General features: G+C 38.8%; 1 long non-coding RNA gene across 1 annotated transcript; it reads left to right on the forward strand.

The window, feature by feature from the left end:
- Window positions 1-1,632: 1,632 nt before the first annotated feature.
- LOC128630877 (uncharacterized) lies at window positions 1,633-3,997 on the forward strand. The gene is made up of 3 exons (XR_008395135.1): window positions 1,633-1,779; window positions 2,713-2,779; window positions 3,211-3,997. It is a non-coding gene; the product is annotated as an uncharacterized LOC128630877 (long non-coding RNA).
- Window positions 3,998-14,153: the final 10,156 nt, after the last annotated feature.

Consider the following 14,153-nt stretch of genomic DNA (forward strand, 5'->3'; position numbering starts at 1 on the left):
ACAAGTCATACTGCATCCCAGAACGCTCAATCTTCAGCAATCTTTTTCTGGTGCGAGACCTGTTGCACCTCACAGAGCTATATAAGGTAGAGATGGGACTAGTGTCACTAGGTCAAGAGAAGGCTTTTGACAGAGTGGATCATGGTTATATTTTTAAGACCCTAACAGCTTTGGGCATTGGTGGACGCTTCATCTCATGGATTAGGCTGCTGTACACTGATGTGTACAGTATGCTGAAAATAAACGGAACACTAACAAGAACTTTTCCGTGCACAGAGGTGTTCCACAAGGCTGTAGCCTGTCCGGTCTGCTGTACACTCATCCCATTGAGCCCCTGCTAAGACACCTGCGAGAAAATCTGCAAGGGTTTTCAGTGTTAAGCCCTGACTTATCTGATGTGACCACAGTCAAGCTCACAGCATATGCTGATGATCTGACGGTGATAATCAGGTCCGAGGATGACATCAGTCACGTGTTTTCTGGCCTGGATGTCTTTCAGAGTGCATCATCTGCACGTGTAAACTGGAACAAAACTGATGCCTTACTTCTAGGTCAATGGCAGGAAGAAAATATACCTCACCTCCCATAGGAGTGTTCATGGAGGGACTGAGAATACTTGGGATCTTCTTTGGCACAGATCGATATATGCAGAAGAACTGGGATGGATTGACCAATAAGGTTCTAGAAAAGCTAAATAGATGGAGATGGATTCAATCACAGCTGTCCTATAGGAGCAGGGTCCTAGTGATAAACAACTTGGCTGCCTCGATGCTGTGGCACCGTCTGACAGTATTGGATCCACCTCAAGAACTCTTGCTAAATGCTGAACATTTGGATACGAAAATTGTCTTGAAAACACAACATGAAAATGGCCCAATTCAACCAGATTTTAATAAAGTTGAGCAGTTCCAGGAGGTTGTTCTAGGTAGCACTAGAGTTAATTCAATTCAATTTCAATTCAATTTTATTTGTATAGCGCTTTTTACAATAGACATTGTCTCAAAGCAGCTTTACAGAAATATCAACACGGTATACAGATATTAAAGGTGTGAATTTATCCCAACTGAGCAAGCCACTGAGTGGCGACGGTGGCAAGGAAAAACTCCCTAAGATGTTTTAAGAGGAAGAAACCTTGAGAGGAACCCGACTCAGAAGGGAACCCATCCTCATCTGGGTAACAACAGATATTGTGAAAAAGTTCATTATGGATCATAATCTCTCAACTATGGGAGATAACTGTGTCAGAATTGGAGGCTGCATTGGTGTAGTAATGAATATTCTTCAATGTCAGGAGAAGGTGTATGTAATCTACAGAGAATGTGAGCAAATGGAACCTTTCTTTCACTATCCCATAAACTCAATTCAGATGGGGGTCTATTTAGTAGATAATCTCTCATCTAGCCTGAAATGATTGAATTGAATGGAAATGTGATGAAGTATGTGAGGCTACCATATCAAGGCCGATTTGTTGCAGTGCCTTTACTGCACATAAAGTGGTAATGTAATTGAGAATAACATACAGCACTGCCTCATCAAAATAATTCATTTTTCAGTTATTTAATTCATGCATTTTTAAAGTCATTTAGACATGAAATTAGTCTAAGTGTCTTGGGACATTAGAGAGGTGTTCACCACTGGAATGTTGGATGTCTCTGATCCATGTATTCTTAGGAATGTTTATTGCAATTTAAGTTTTATTAATCTTTGTTTTTTTTATTGAACAGGCAGCTATGAGTCAGATGCAGAAGAGCCAGCCCAAAAAAATGCCAGGCGCAAAATGTAGGTGTAAAATTTTTTGTAATATGTTTTCTGCTTTCTTGTAGTAAAGTGGCTTCAACATTGTATAATTTGCTAAGTGCATTGAAGTGTCACAAATGACTTCATTTAAAAAAGACTTTTAAAGGCCAAGCACTCGACATTTGAGCTCCTCTTTGATGGACTCTGAGGAAGATGATGCTTTACAGCAAGATTCCACAGGTCTTCCTGCTCCTCCACCAGTCTATCATTTTGATCGACCCACAGAGGGGACTTCAATATCCTTTACAGAAATGCTGACCAGTAACCACGCCATTTACAGAGTTGGGCCATGTTCAGCTGCAGTGTGATACAGAACAACACATTGAGAAACAGATAGTCTTTGAAGACCTTAAGTAGCTGGGTCGTGTGTGTGTTGTTCTGTATCACACTGCAGCTGAACATGGCCCAACTCTGTAAATGACTTCAGTGGCCTCCATGTTTACATGTGACAGCGTGCTGTGGTGACGTGTTTTTTTGTTTGTTTGTTTGTTTTTTGTGCGCATACGGGTCAGTTTAAGACCATGATCAGTTCATGCTGAAATCTGACATTGGCCGCATTTTAAAAATTAGAATTGAGCAATGAGGCTTGCAGTGTGAATGTAGCCTTTGTGTCCTCGTGGACTCCTTTAACGTCATCATCCACTGCCGAAGTTCAAGTCCACTGCTCAAGAACGCAAATACAGAGGACATAAAAATTCCCAGATGTATTATTCTTGATATTGAGGATGCATTGGATAGTGAGCTGTGCACAAGTTTGAAAATCCCAGAAGTCTTTGTGGCACTATGACACTGGGCAATAGAAGCTGTCGGTCAATGTTAGGATTGATTCAAAAGATTTGAAAAATTCATATTGTCAAAATTAGTGTGATATTTAATGTATTTGATGTGATATTTTAACGTCCAAACCCACAACAGCCTCAATAGAGTCTATTACACGGATACCAAAGGACTCCTCAGACCCCTACTCCTGAAGTTATTGTCAGTAAGTATGTCTCAGTTTGTCAGCAGTATCTGTGGTGCTTGAAAATTTGTGAACTCTTTTGGATTTTCTATAGTTTATGATTGTTGACAGGGAAAAACGTATAGAATAGTTGTAAAGGAAGGTAGTTGCATTTTGGGGCCGCTGGGCTACGGATTTCACAAATGCGGCTGAACGAGACTTTGGTGCATGCTGGTGTATAGTTGTGTTTAAAAGCTACAAGGCAAACTGATCGGTCGTACATCTAAGACATGTGACACGGACATGGATTTGGAACAAATGATACAGATCATGTCCTAAAAACCTTAACTAGCTGGCTCGGGTGCCCTAACCTGAAAAACAATTTTAAAAAATTGCAATACACATTTATTTTAAAAACTATTTTATCACAAATAAATCAACATTCATTTTTTTTTTTTTTTTAACCTCACCAGCTCCACAAGAGCCTTCAAGATCTGGGTTCCAAGAAACACCTTTCTGTGGAAAGACCTCTACAGCCACCTGTAGTCAGTGCCAGTAATTTGGTGTAGGCCAAAACTAGCAAGTATTTGGACGGTGACACTATTTGGATAATTTTGGCGCTGTATGCCACCACAATGGATTTAAAATGAAACAACTGAGATGCAATTGAACTGCAGACTTTGTTGTGGATAAAAATGACATGAAATAAACACGAGGGAGACCTAGTATGAGTAATATGTAATTTTATTGAAAATTCACAGGACTGGTTGGATTCACACTTTAAGATCTTTAAGAGTAACACACTATGGTTTATTAGTCACAGAGAAATATAAGAGATGTGGAGGGCAGGCTGAGAAACACACACACTCTCGTACAGTCAAGGGCGGGCGTGCAGACATAACACACACAAAGGCCCCAACGCACACACACATAACAACATGAGACTAAGGTCTCTCTAAAATTGTTTTCTCTCTCTCCCACTTTCAATCCTAATGGTAGTCAGAAAGTCCTCTTTCAAAACATCATGTTAAATTTGATAAACCTTTTTTTAAACATCATGGTAATGTAGCTCTTTTTAAAGCTCTTTTTAACCCTATTGGTATTGAAATCATAGTCTTTTTAAAATATATTGGTTATCTACTGTGTAAATACAGTATAAATACTGGAGCTTGAGCTCCAGGTGTCAGATCACTTCTGAGAATTCTCATCATTGTGGATCTCGTGAGGTGGAAATAAAATCTGGACCCTTGCTTCTTCTCACTTACGGCTGGTGTCTTTTTTTTTCTATCTCCAACTGGGTTTAGAGGTGTGAGTATTTGCTTCTATGTTGAATTTTAAGTGTCTTTGGGTAATAGGCTAAATTTGGGCCAGCAACTTTCAGCTTTAATTCAAGGGGTTGAACAAAAATATCATATGAAACGTTTAGGAATTGCAACCATTTTTATACACAGTTCCCTTATTTAAGGGGCTCAAATGTAATTGGACAGATGAACATAATCATAAATAAAATGTTCATTTTTAATACTTTGTCAAGAATACTTTGCAGGCAATGACTGCTTGAAGTCTGGAACCCACAGACATCACCAAATGCTGGGTTTCCTCCTTTGTGATGCTCTGCTAGGCCTTTACTGCAGCTGACTTCAGGTGTTGTATGTTCGTGGTTCTTTCTGCCTTGAATTTTGTCTTCAGCGTGTGAAATGCATGCTCGATCGGGTTGAGATCAGGTGACTGACTTGTCAATTGCAGAATGTTCCACTTCTTTGTTTTAAAAAACTCCTGGGTTGCTTTTGCAGTATGTTTTGGGTCACTGTCCAACTGTAAAGTGAAGAGCCGTCCAATTAATTTCACTGAATTTGGCTGAATCTGAGCAGACAATATATTCACATACACTTGCTTTGATCTTCTGTCACATCACCAATAAATACTAGTGACCCAGTGCCATTGGAAGCCATGCATGCCCATGCCATCACACTACCTCCACCGTGTTTTACAGATGATGAGGTATGCTTTGGATCACGAACTGTTCCAATCATTCTGGTACAGTTTGATCTTAGTTTCATCTGCCCAAAGAATGCTTGGTCTGGCTTGTTTAGATGTTTTTTTTGGCAAAATCTAATCTGGCCATTCTGTTCTTGAGGCTTATGAATGGTTTGCACCTTGTGGTGAACTCTGTATTTGTTCTTGTGAAGTCGTCTCTTCATTGGAGACTTGGATAATGATACGCCTGCCTCCTGGAGAGTGTTCTTCACTTGGCTGGTGTTGTGGAGTTTTTCTTTACCATGGAAAGGATCCTACGATCATCCACCACTTTTGTTTTCCGTGGACATCCAGGCCTTTCTGTTGCAGAGCTCACCAGTGTGTTCTTTTTTTCTCAGACTGTACCAAACTGTTGATTTGGTCACTCCTAATGTTCCTGCTATCTCTCTGATGGATCTTTTTTTTTTTTTTTTAACAGCCTAAGGATGGCCTGTTTCACTTGCATTGAGAGCTCCTTTGACCGCATGCTGTGTGTTCACAACAACAGCTTCCAAATGTGAATGCCACACCTGGAATCAACTCCAGACCTTTTATCTACTTACAGGCTGCCTGCAGGTCCTTAAAGTCTTATCTCTCTAGATTTCTCCTTTCCTGGAAAGTCATGGAAAGGAAATACTGGATTTTTCTTTCACTGTTGGAGCAAATGGTAATGCAAACAGGATATTTGCTCTGGTCTCCCATCTACCTCTATAGAAGTTTACCCTGCTGTAGTTTACTTAAACCCAGGAATGGATGTATATGCATGAACACAATCCATTATAGCTGATGTATCGTGTAGCAAGACTGAAGTGATGTGCAGGTCTTCAAATCTAATACTTTTTAATATCATAGTCAAGAAATTTCCAAAAATGTAAGTGCTGATACCTGCAGCTACCCTGTGCTTAACTGATGAAACAGTGAAGGAACAGCCCACACCTGTCCATGAAACAGCTTTTGAGTAAAATGGCCAATTACTTTTGGTCCCTTGAAAAAGAGGGGGCTACATATTAAAGAGCTGTAATTCCTAAACCATTCCTCCAATGTGGATGTGAATACATTTAAATTAAAGATGAGGGACTGCACTTTAAGCCCATATTCATTATTTAACTGTAACTTGAATAAGTGTGTAATAAGCCTCAGCATTTTTATTATAAGCTACAAGCAATCTGCGTCATTACATTTATTCTCAGTGAATATGAAATTACTGCAGATATATTTATCATCCTGGGGAGGGTCTCTGTTTGCACAAAGGACCAATCACAACTGTTGTCTGCATACACAGACGTTATTACAGTTTTTTAGAGGTGCACATCAGGCAACGCAAAGGTCTGACGTAGAAGTATAAATAGCCTTTTTAGCGTGTCTCGAATTGCAGAAGTTGTCAACTGTTTTGCCTCATGTTCATTAGATGCTGTCCGAAAGAACCCGTTAACATCAAGGGCAACAAGTGCTGAGATTGTGACGCTGATGAAAAGGTGGCTGCAGCTGGCTTCAGACCGTGGAGGAGGATGGAAGAGGTGCAACAAACAGTAGCTTGCCCTGACTAGGAACGCATAAACCATTATAATCAACGAGGAAAAAATTCAGCAGTGATCAGTCTGGAGCTCACGAGTCTGGACGCTCTCTTCGCCCTCTGCCCGGAGCTCCGTCCATGTACTTAAAAAAAAAAAAAAGAGGAAATTTCGGCTGTGCGACATGCGCAGAAATCCTGGCCTGCGTGCCAGAAAAGAAAAGCCACCCCACAGAAGTCTCATATCCCGCCATATGCTTCCTCAGGCGGCAGAAAGCTTTCAGCCACTTCAGCTCCAGCTTGGTGACGGCCAGCTTAGCGAGTCCAAAAGCGGAGGCAGGTTTGTGCTGCTTCACCTGGGAGAAAGGGACAATGAAGGTGTAGAAACGCCGACAAACTGGACACGCTCTCCTTCGTGACATCTTGCTGCTCTGCAAGCAGCGCCGCTAGAGCGGGTGCCTTTATATCCAGCCAATCAGGAGGGCGGTCCCATTAGCAGACCTAGTAGGAACCACCCTGCAGCAAAAAAACGGCATGCACTGCCTATTAGGGACGTTTAAACGCTTATAAATGTGCCCTTAATAGCTACTATGGTGGAATAAATTACATACTTAAATTACAATGTTTCAGCTGTGTTCTCTTGCTATTTAAGGACGTTCCGATACTTTCGCATGCTTACAAATGTGCTCTGAACAACTGCCACGGTGGAATAAATAACATGTTAAAATAGTACAGAATGTTTCAGCTATATGCACTTGCTATTAGGGACGTGCCGATGTTTCCGCACACTACCAAGTGTGCTCCAAAAAATTGCCACGTTGTCATAAACAGGGTTCCATTCTTTCCTCACACAGTTCTTTGGCTATCTGCACAGGCAAGTTACCAGACATCGCAGGCTTCGAACAGCCAGTGTGCAGGGAGTCAGAGTTTTTAATTAAGCACTTGAGCACCATTAGGCGGTTCATTTCAGGCTCTCCGTCACATTTTATGTGAATGTGGCCATGACATTCCTCACAGTTGCCTCTGATTTCTATGAATTTCTCTGTGGCTGATGGATAGACCTTGGCTCTTTTAAAGACAAATGTGCAGGGGCTTTTCACTTCTTCCCAAATGTGATGATTTATCACATGTGTCCAGATGCTACACTTCAGAATTGTGTATTCCCTTTTTTGTGTTTTCAGAGAACTTGTTTTTGTACTGAATTGTTTCGGGCATGAATTCAATCCATTTCTGAAATGAAACTTCAAGATAAAAAGTCCGGCAATCTTTTGGTCTTGGGGAAAGGGACCTGGCTCAAAATGAGTGTCATCACTACTGCCACTTGTTTCATGATCACTTTCATAAATAAACCCTAAAGCAGTCCAGATGTTGTGTCTAATAATAATACACCTGTAGTAAATCTACACTAATCAGAATTGTGATAAGTGTTTTATTCATACAACCAACAGAAGTACCTCAATTTACCTGAAAGGAGCTGTCTCGCGCTGTCTGATTCTCAACAGTCATCTCGCTCGGTTTGAATGACGCACCTGCGCACTCAGCCACGCCCACCAGATGACTAAACAGTAGAAATGAATGGAATAGGGATATAAATAAATAGATCAATAAAAAAGATTGCACTTTGCATTCCATATTTTCTCCATCACAGTGATTGCAAATGTTATATTATATTTAGAGCTGCAACAACTAATCGATAATAATCGATTATGAAAATCGTTGGAAACGAATCTCATTTTCGATTAGTTGGTCTGCACGGTGCGTTTACTCATTACATTACTTCTGTACTGAAAACACGCTTCGGAGAGTAAATATTAAAGTAGTGTCCTAAATGAAGTACTGTACACTTACACTATGTACTTACACTACGCACTACTCTCCCGTCTAGTGCAATAGGGGTCCCCTAGTGGTCAGTGGTGTAATTGCAGGGGGTCCTTGGAAAAGTTTGATTATATATATATATATATATATATATATATATATATATATATATATATATATATATATATATATATATATATATATATATATATATATATAAAAGGATCAAAACATTCAAATGAGATGTTTTACAATTAACCAATTTGTTTATTTGCGAGCAGTCACAAATATCACAATCGTTCATTGATGGAATTTACTTTAAATTTATTTACAAATGAAATGATAATTTGCAAAAACCAGAGTGGTAGAGAAGGTCAAGTGTTGCATTGATGGATAAACAAATAAATAAACAAAATATAATTCTAAGAGTCAAATTATATGTCACACCAACAACAAAATGTAAAAAATAAAACATTGAAATGTTTTGATTCAATTTTAAATGTCCAATGTTAACATTATTAATGTTGAATATTAATAAAATAAAGCAACATATATATAAATGACTATAATTGTTGTGGAGCGAGGGGGTCCTTGTGGATTGTTCAAAATAGGCTAGGGTTCCAGAGCGCACAAAATGTTGAGAATCACTGGTCAAGTGTATGAATTTTAGAAAGGTAATATCATCTCAAATGGAACGCAGTAGTGGAGCATGACATCATACACATGTAATGTAATGCCGCTAGCTTTAGCAGATACCCAGGGTCACCGACAATGACTTTCTTCAGTTTACTGTTTACGTCAACGTTACCTTTTATTCCCAAAAGGACTTCAGTCACCATCAGACATCAGACGGAGGAGTAATCATCAAGTGACAGAGGAAGAAAGTGTGCAACCTCCAAGTCCTCTAAGGCAGGGGCACATTTTATATTAAACCACGGAGAAGATTAAACTTTACAAACTGGGGTTTGTGGAGCAGGGAAGCACGACAGTGATGCACGAGCACAAAGTTATGTTTGTATCCAAAATTCTCCACAAAATGTAAGGGGTTGTAGAAACTGGTGCAAGTTGCTTAAAAGTAAAACTCTTCCCACACTTCATTTATCAAAGATAAATGAGATACAGGCTGATTCTGGGTGTGGACCATTATGACTAATTGGGCTTCTAAACACAATATTCAAACGTCACAAAATGTGGTATACATGGACAACAAGACATAGAATAAGCATGTCATGTTTCATGGATTTCTGGTGCTCTGAGTGCCAACAACAATTTTTTAAAAATATCAGCCATTTATATCAATGAGAATGAGAAAAGAAGGCCATAACACTAATGTTGTCCACCAGAGGGAGCCACATGATAACAAATCCTTTCAGGTAAACCTTTCATAGTTTAAAATCTCTGTATAAATAGTTCAATTGGTCCACTATGCATAAAATTCATTATAGTTTCATAACTTTAATAAAGTCTTAAACCATCTAAGCCTAATCCGTTTGCAAAAGAAATCATGATCTTCAAAATACCTTCATTTTTATATATCCTAAATACTGAAAACATTTGTTAAGTTTCTAGACATGACTGAATGCATTGTTGTCCAATGAAAATGAAGACAATATTATTTGTGCCTTTCCCATGTTGACTCCTGTCCTGGAGTCAGGATCACACTGCTGGTACTGGCAGTGTCCGGCTCTTTTAAGAACTCACTTACACATGATGTGTCACTCACTGTAGGCCAATCAGCTACCCATTACCATTCTGTTTCTTTCCAACAAAAAGAGCTTTTTAATGCATTAAAACTCGTGTTGTGTTTCGCTAAAAGGGAATGCTGTATCCATGGAATTGTCATTGCCATATCATGGCACATATGGAGAAATGAAGCATTTGTTTTAATTCTATGTTGCTTGTAGCATTTTAAGACGTATTAAGGCACAAGTGAGGTGTAAGAGGCTGTGCTACACCTCGCACAGTCAGCAGAAGACAGCAGCAGTGCACAGCAAGAGTTGCCATGTGGGGGAACTCAGTTACCCAGAATACTCCAGGCTGATTAACTGGGATTGCCTGCACTTGCCAGGCCGGATGCTTAAAGCCAGACTTTGAGGCCACTCTTTGTCATACCTTTGTAGTGGGGAGAAAATTTGCCTCATGTGGGAACTACTGGGGAAGGGAAGTTGGGTCAGAGCCACTCAAATGCCAGGTGCCCCCTCAGGAAATTCTTTGAGGACGGGGCTCACAACCTAGGTAAAATCATCTCCCACCCTCCCTGCTCCACTTTGGTTGCTCTGCTTCCTTACTCAGCTGAGGTCATTACTCCACTGCGTGGTTCCACTGAGGATATCCCCCTACCCCTCTGCTCTGCAGAAGATATCATTACAGCTCATGGCCTCACCACTCTGTCTCTCTGTTCTGCCTCCAATGTCACTACATCACCGTGTAAGGCCTGACATTCAGTGTATTCTACGTTACACCCATACTGTTCCTCATTATCTCAATATCATTAAAAAATGGACTGTTCTGTCTCAGATGAGTGATGAACTTGATTTTGAAGCTGTGTTTCCTGATGTTGGTGTTGCACTTCCACCAAAAAGTGTTAGTGAACCTAGTAATCATTTCTACATTTGAATATGATCATGAGGCACATGGCTCTCACTTCACTTATTCTACAGGGTTCGGCAGGGATTTGATTCAACCTACTAAAGAGTGGAGAAGCGGATACCAGAACTTTGCATGCTGAATGCCCAGTTTTTGTGGGCAGTACGTGGGGTAAATTTCCAGTAAGCACCTCTGCAGAAAATGCTTGGCGTATTTGGTTATTTTTATTAATGTACTCAATTTTACTGAAAATTGGAAACAAAATCAGTGCTCACTGATATCCAAGCAACTTCATAAATCTTTTGTAAATATTTCTTTTAATCTTTGATTTAGTTGCCAATAAGTAGCTCTGCTGTCGGGGACAAGAGTTCAGGAGAAGGTGCACTCTGTACAGGTCCGACTGAGACTGAAAATTGAAACTCTACCTAAAGCAAGCTGAAAAGATTTTCAGAACTAAGATATTTGGCATTGATCAAAGGGGCTGATTAGATTTGTACAAATTTTTTGTAATGTGTATATGAAGAATAAAATACAGAATTGATATGAAAGATAAATATATTAGTTCACTATTTTACAATATTGTGTAATCTCTAGATAAAGGTGATTACTGCACTTCCCTGTTTATTGTTTTATCAAAGGCTTGACACAGTGGATCATGAAATATTGCTGCATAGATTAAATAGATTAAATTGGTCTATTAAATCATTTAAAAATTATTGAGGTAATCTCAGAGAGGCTATTCGGGTTAAATAAAGGCTAAATAAATAAATAAAGAAATAAAATGGCTCTTTCCACAGGTGATGGCTAATTCCCTGCTTTTCTTGTAATACTCGATTTAATCTCCCATCCCTTCAGTTCTCTCATCTTCGTGTAATCTCTAATCAAATATCATTTGTTGGAATACCCCCTCTCATAAAGGGGTCTTCTACTCTCATGTTTAGTTAATCTGTCAAAGAGTTCTAGTCTGTTGTCTGCAAAAATACAACAAAATACAACAAAGATTCATTCTTTTCCCTTCCTGAATTCCTTTCTTAATATCCTTCTGGTGAATGAAAAAACGAAATCCTTTAGTCTAGGACTATTTGTGATGTACACTAATCTAACCTGTTAATATCCCATCTGTGCTAATGAGTGATAATCCCAATAATACAGAACTAAAATAGAGTAAATGAGGTTGAGATCTAGACATGTATTTACAGTTCTCTAGTCTCTTTTATCCCACTAATTTTTATTCAAAACATCCTATTGAATTTGTTTTTTACTGTGTACAACAATAGTGTTTAGTTTAAAGGGTAGACGTGCACGCACCCCTTTGTCCCTTATTAACTTACAACTGCACCACACTCAAAATATCACTCAGACCCTTCATACATGACATTTAAACTTCCTTCACTTTCTGTAAATATCTCTAATCATGAATAATGCGTATGTGTATTTAACTAGTCTAACAAAATTGATCATCTATGAGCTTGGTTTCAATTTAATACAAATTTGTTTCCTTCGCTGAGCGCCATTTGTGAAAGGCGTAAAAAAGTTCCATTATAAATGTATCCATTTCATTTAAACTGTATTTGATCCTATAAAGTTGGTGTTAAGTCTACTCATGTCACGAACTACATTTCCCATCCTGCACTGCGGCCCACAAACATCTCTGCCATGCACTGCAAATCCCAGATCACACACCTGCATTAAATTCACAGCACAATCACAGCTACAGTATAAAGACTTTCAATTCACTCACAGATTGTGCAGTATACGCTCCATTCCTCGTGTTTGTGACCATTGCACTGTCTTATTTAAATATTGAGACTTGTGTTTCGTATACATTGTATTACATGTCCATAGCACACCGTATATAATATATATTTGTATATTCACACATTACTTTATTCTATTCAACAGTCTACGGTTCAGTAAAGAAACAAGTCACTCAAACTACACTGCTGCAAAGAGACTGTAACTGAACTAAACTAACAAACATGTCACTGCAGTGAGACCCACATCAGCACAACAACAGGTCACATCAGCAGCAAAAGAAACCACCACGTAACATGCAACACTGTCCGATCCAGACACATGTAATCAATGCAAATCCTAACTCAACATCAACTATTCATCTTATTCTAATGTGAAGGACTCCACACATCTGGAATAGACAGAAAATATGTTACAAAAAGTTTGAAAATAAGTGTAGACTAATATTACCATCAAATCTTACTAATTATTCATCACTGGACATAGGCACTGTTTAAAGAGAAATATACAGCAAATTATTCATCACTGTGCAACACAAATACCTCACGCCAAAAGAGCTTACACTTACACTGCTCAACTTAGAAAAACAGCAGTTACATTATTATTATTATTATTATTATTATTATTATTATTATTATTATTATGTATTTATTTATTTTTTTGCTTTGAGTTCCTTGCAATCGTGACGTGAGTGACCAGTTGGCATGGCAACATCAGGGCACGTAAAGATTTATAGACACATACAGGAATCAAAGATACACAAATTTAGTGATGGTTATTCCAGCTCTTTTCAGTGAGTCAGTTCATTTGGCTCAGCAATAAACTCCCAAACGACTCTTCATTCAGTACGACTAATGGCTTTTATAATTCAGCTAAATTTAGCAATATTTGGACCCATGATTAGTATGTGTGCACATATATCACTTAACTTGTTCAGTGTAGGATAATTATACTAACCTTTAATTGTACATCATTTTGGATTATGTTTCGCGTAAAAACTTAAATAATATAAAAACAGACATTATTACCCATGTGTATTAAGTGTTTTATTTAGCTTGATCTATCCAAAACTCAAACCATTCCAAACAAACCAAACTCACTACACTGCTGGAGTACAGGTAACAGCAGCGCACCCCTCACTCACGTACTCCAGTTTTAATCGAAGGTTCACATTTCAAATTCCTGTTGGAATCTTTCTGACCATGTTCATGTACAGTTTGTATAAGATTTAGTTCCACTTATTCCTACTGATTATTGTGAAATGTTTAACAGAGGTACAGTATATTTTCAATTCAATTAAATTTTATTTGTATAGCACTTTTTACAATAGACATTGTCTCAAAGCAGCTTTACAGAAATATCAACACGGTATACAGATATTAAAGGTGTGAATTTATCCCAACTGAGCAAGCCACTGAGTGGCGACGGTGGCAAGGAAAAACTCCCTAAGATGTTTTAAGAGGAAGAAACCTTGAGAGGAACCGACTCAGAAGGGAACCCATCCTCATCTGGGTAACAACAGATATTGTGAAAAAGTTCATTATGGATTTATATGAAGTCTGTATGGCGTTAGGAGCAGCCGTAGTCCCAGCAGTCTGGAATTAGAGAAGATTTGAGCTCCATCCAGAGGCAGAAAGGATCTGGATCTCTAGTATCTCCATAAATTCGTGTGGGGCTCGGCGAAAGGAGAGAGGGAGAAAAAAGATCATTATGACTGCGAAGTAGTAGAAC

This window comes from Ictalurus punctatus, unplaced genomic scaffold (genome assembly GCF_001660625.3).
Source record: "Ictalurus punctatus breed USDA103 unplaced genomic scaffold, Coco_2.0 Super-Scaffold_100068, whole genome shotgun sequence".
NCBI classification, from domain to species: Eukaryota; Metazoa; Chordata; class Actinopteri; order Siluriformes; family Ictaluridae; genus Ictalurus; species Ictalurus punctatus.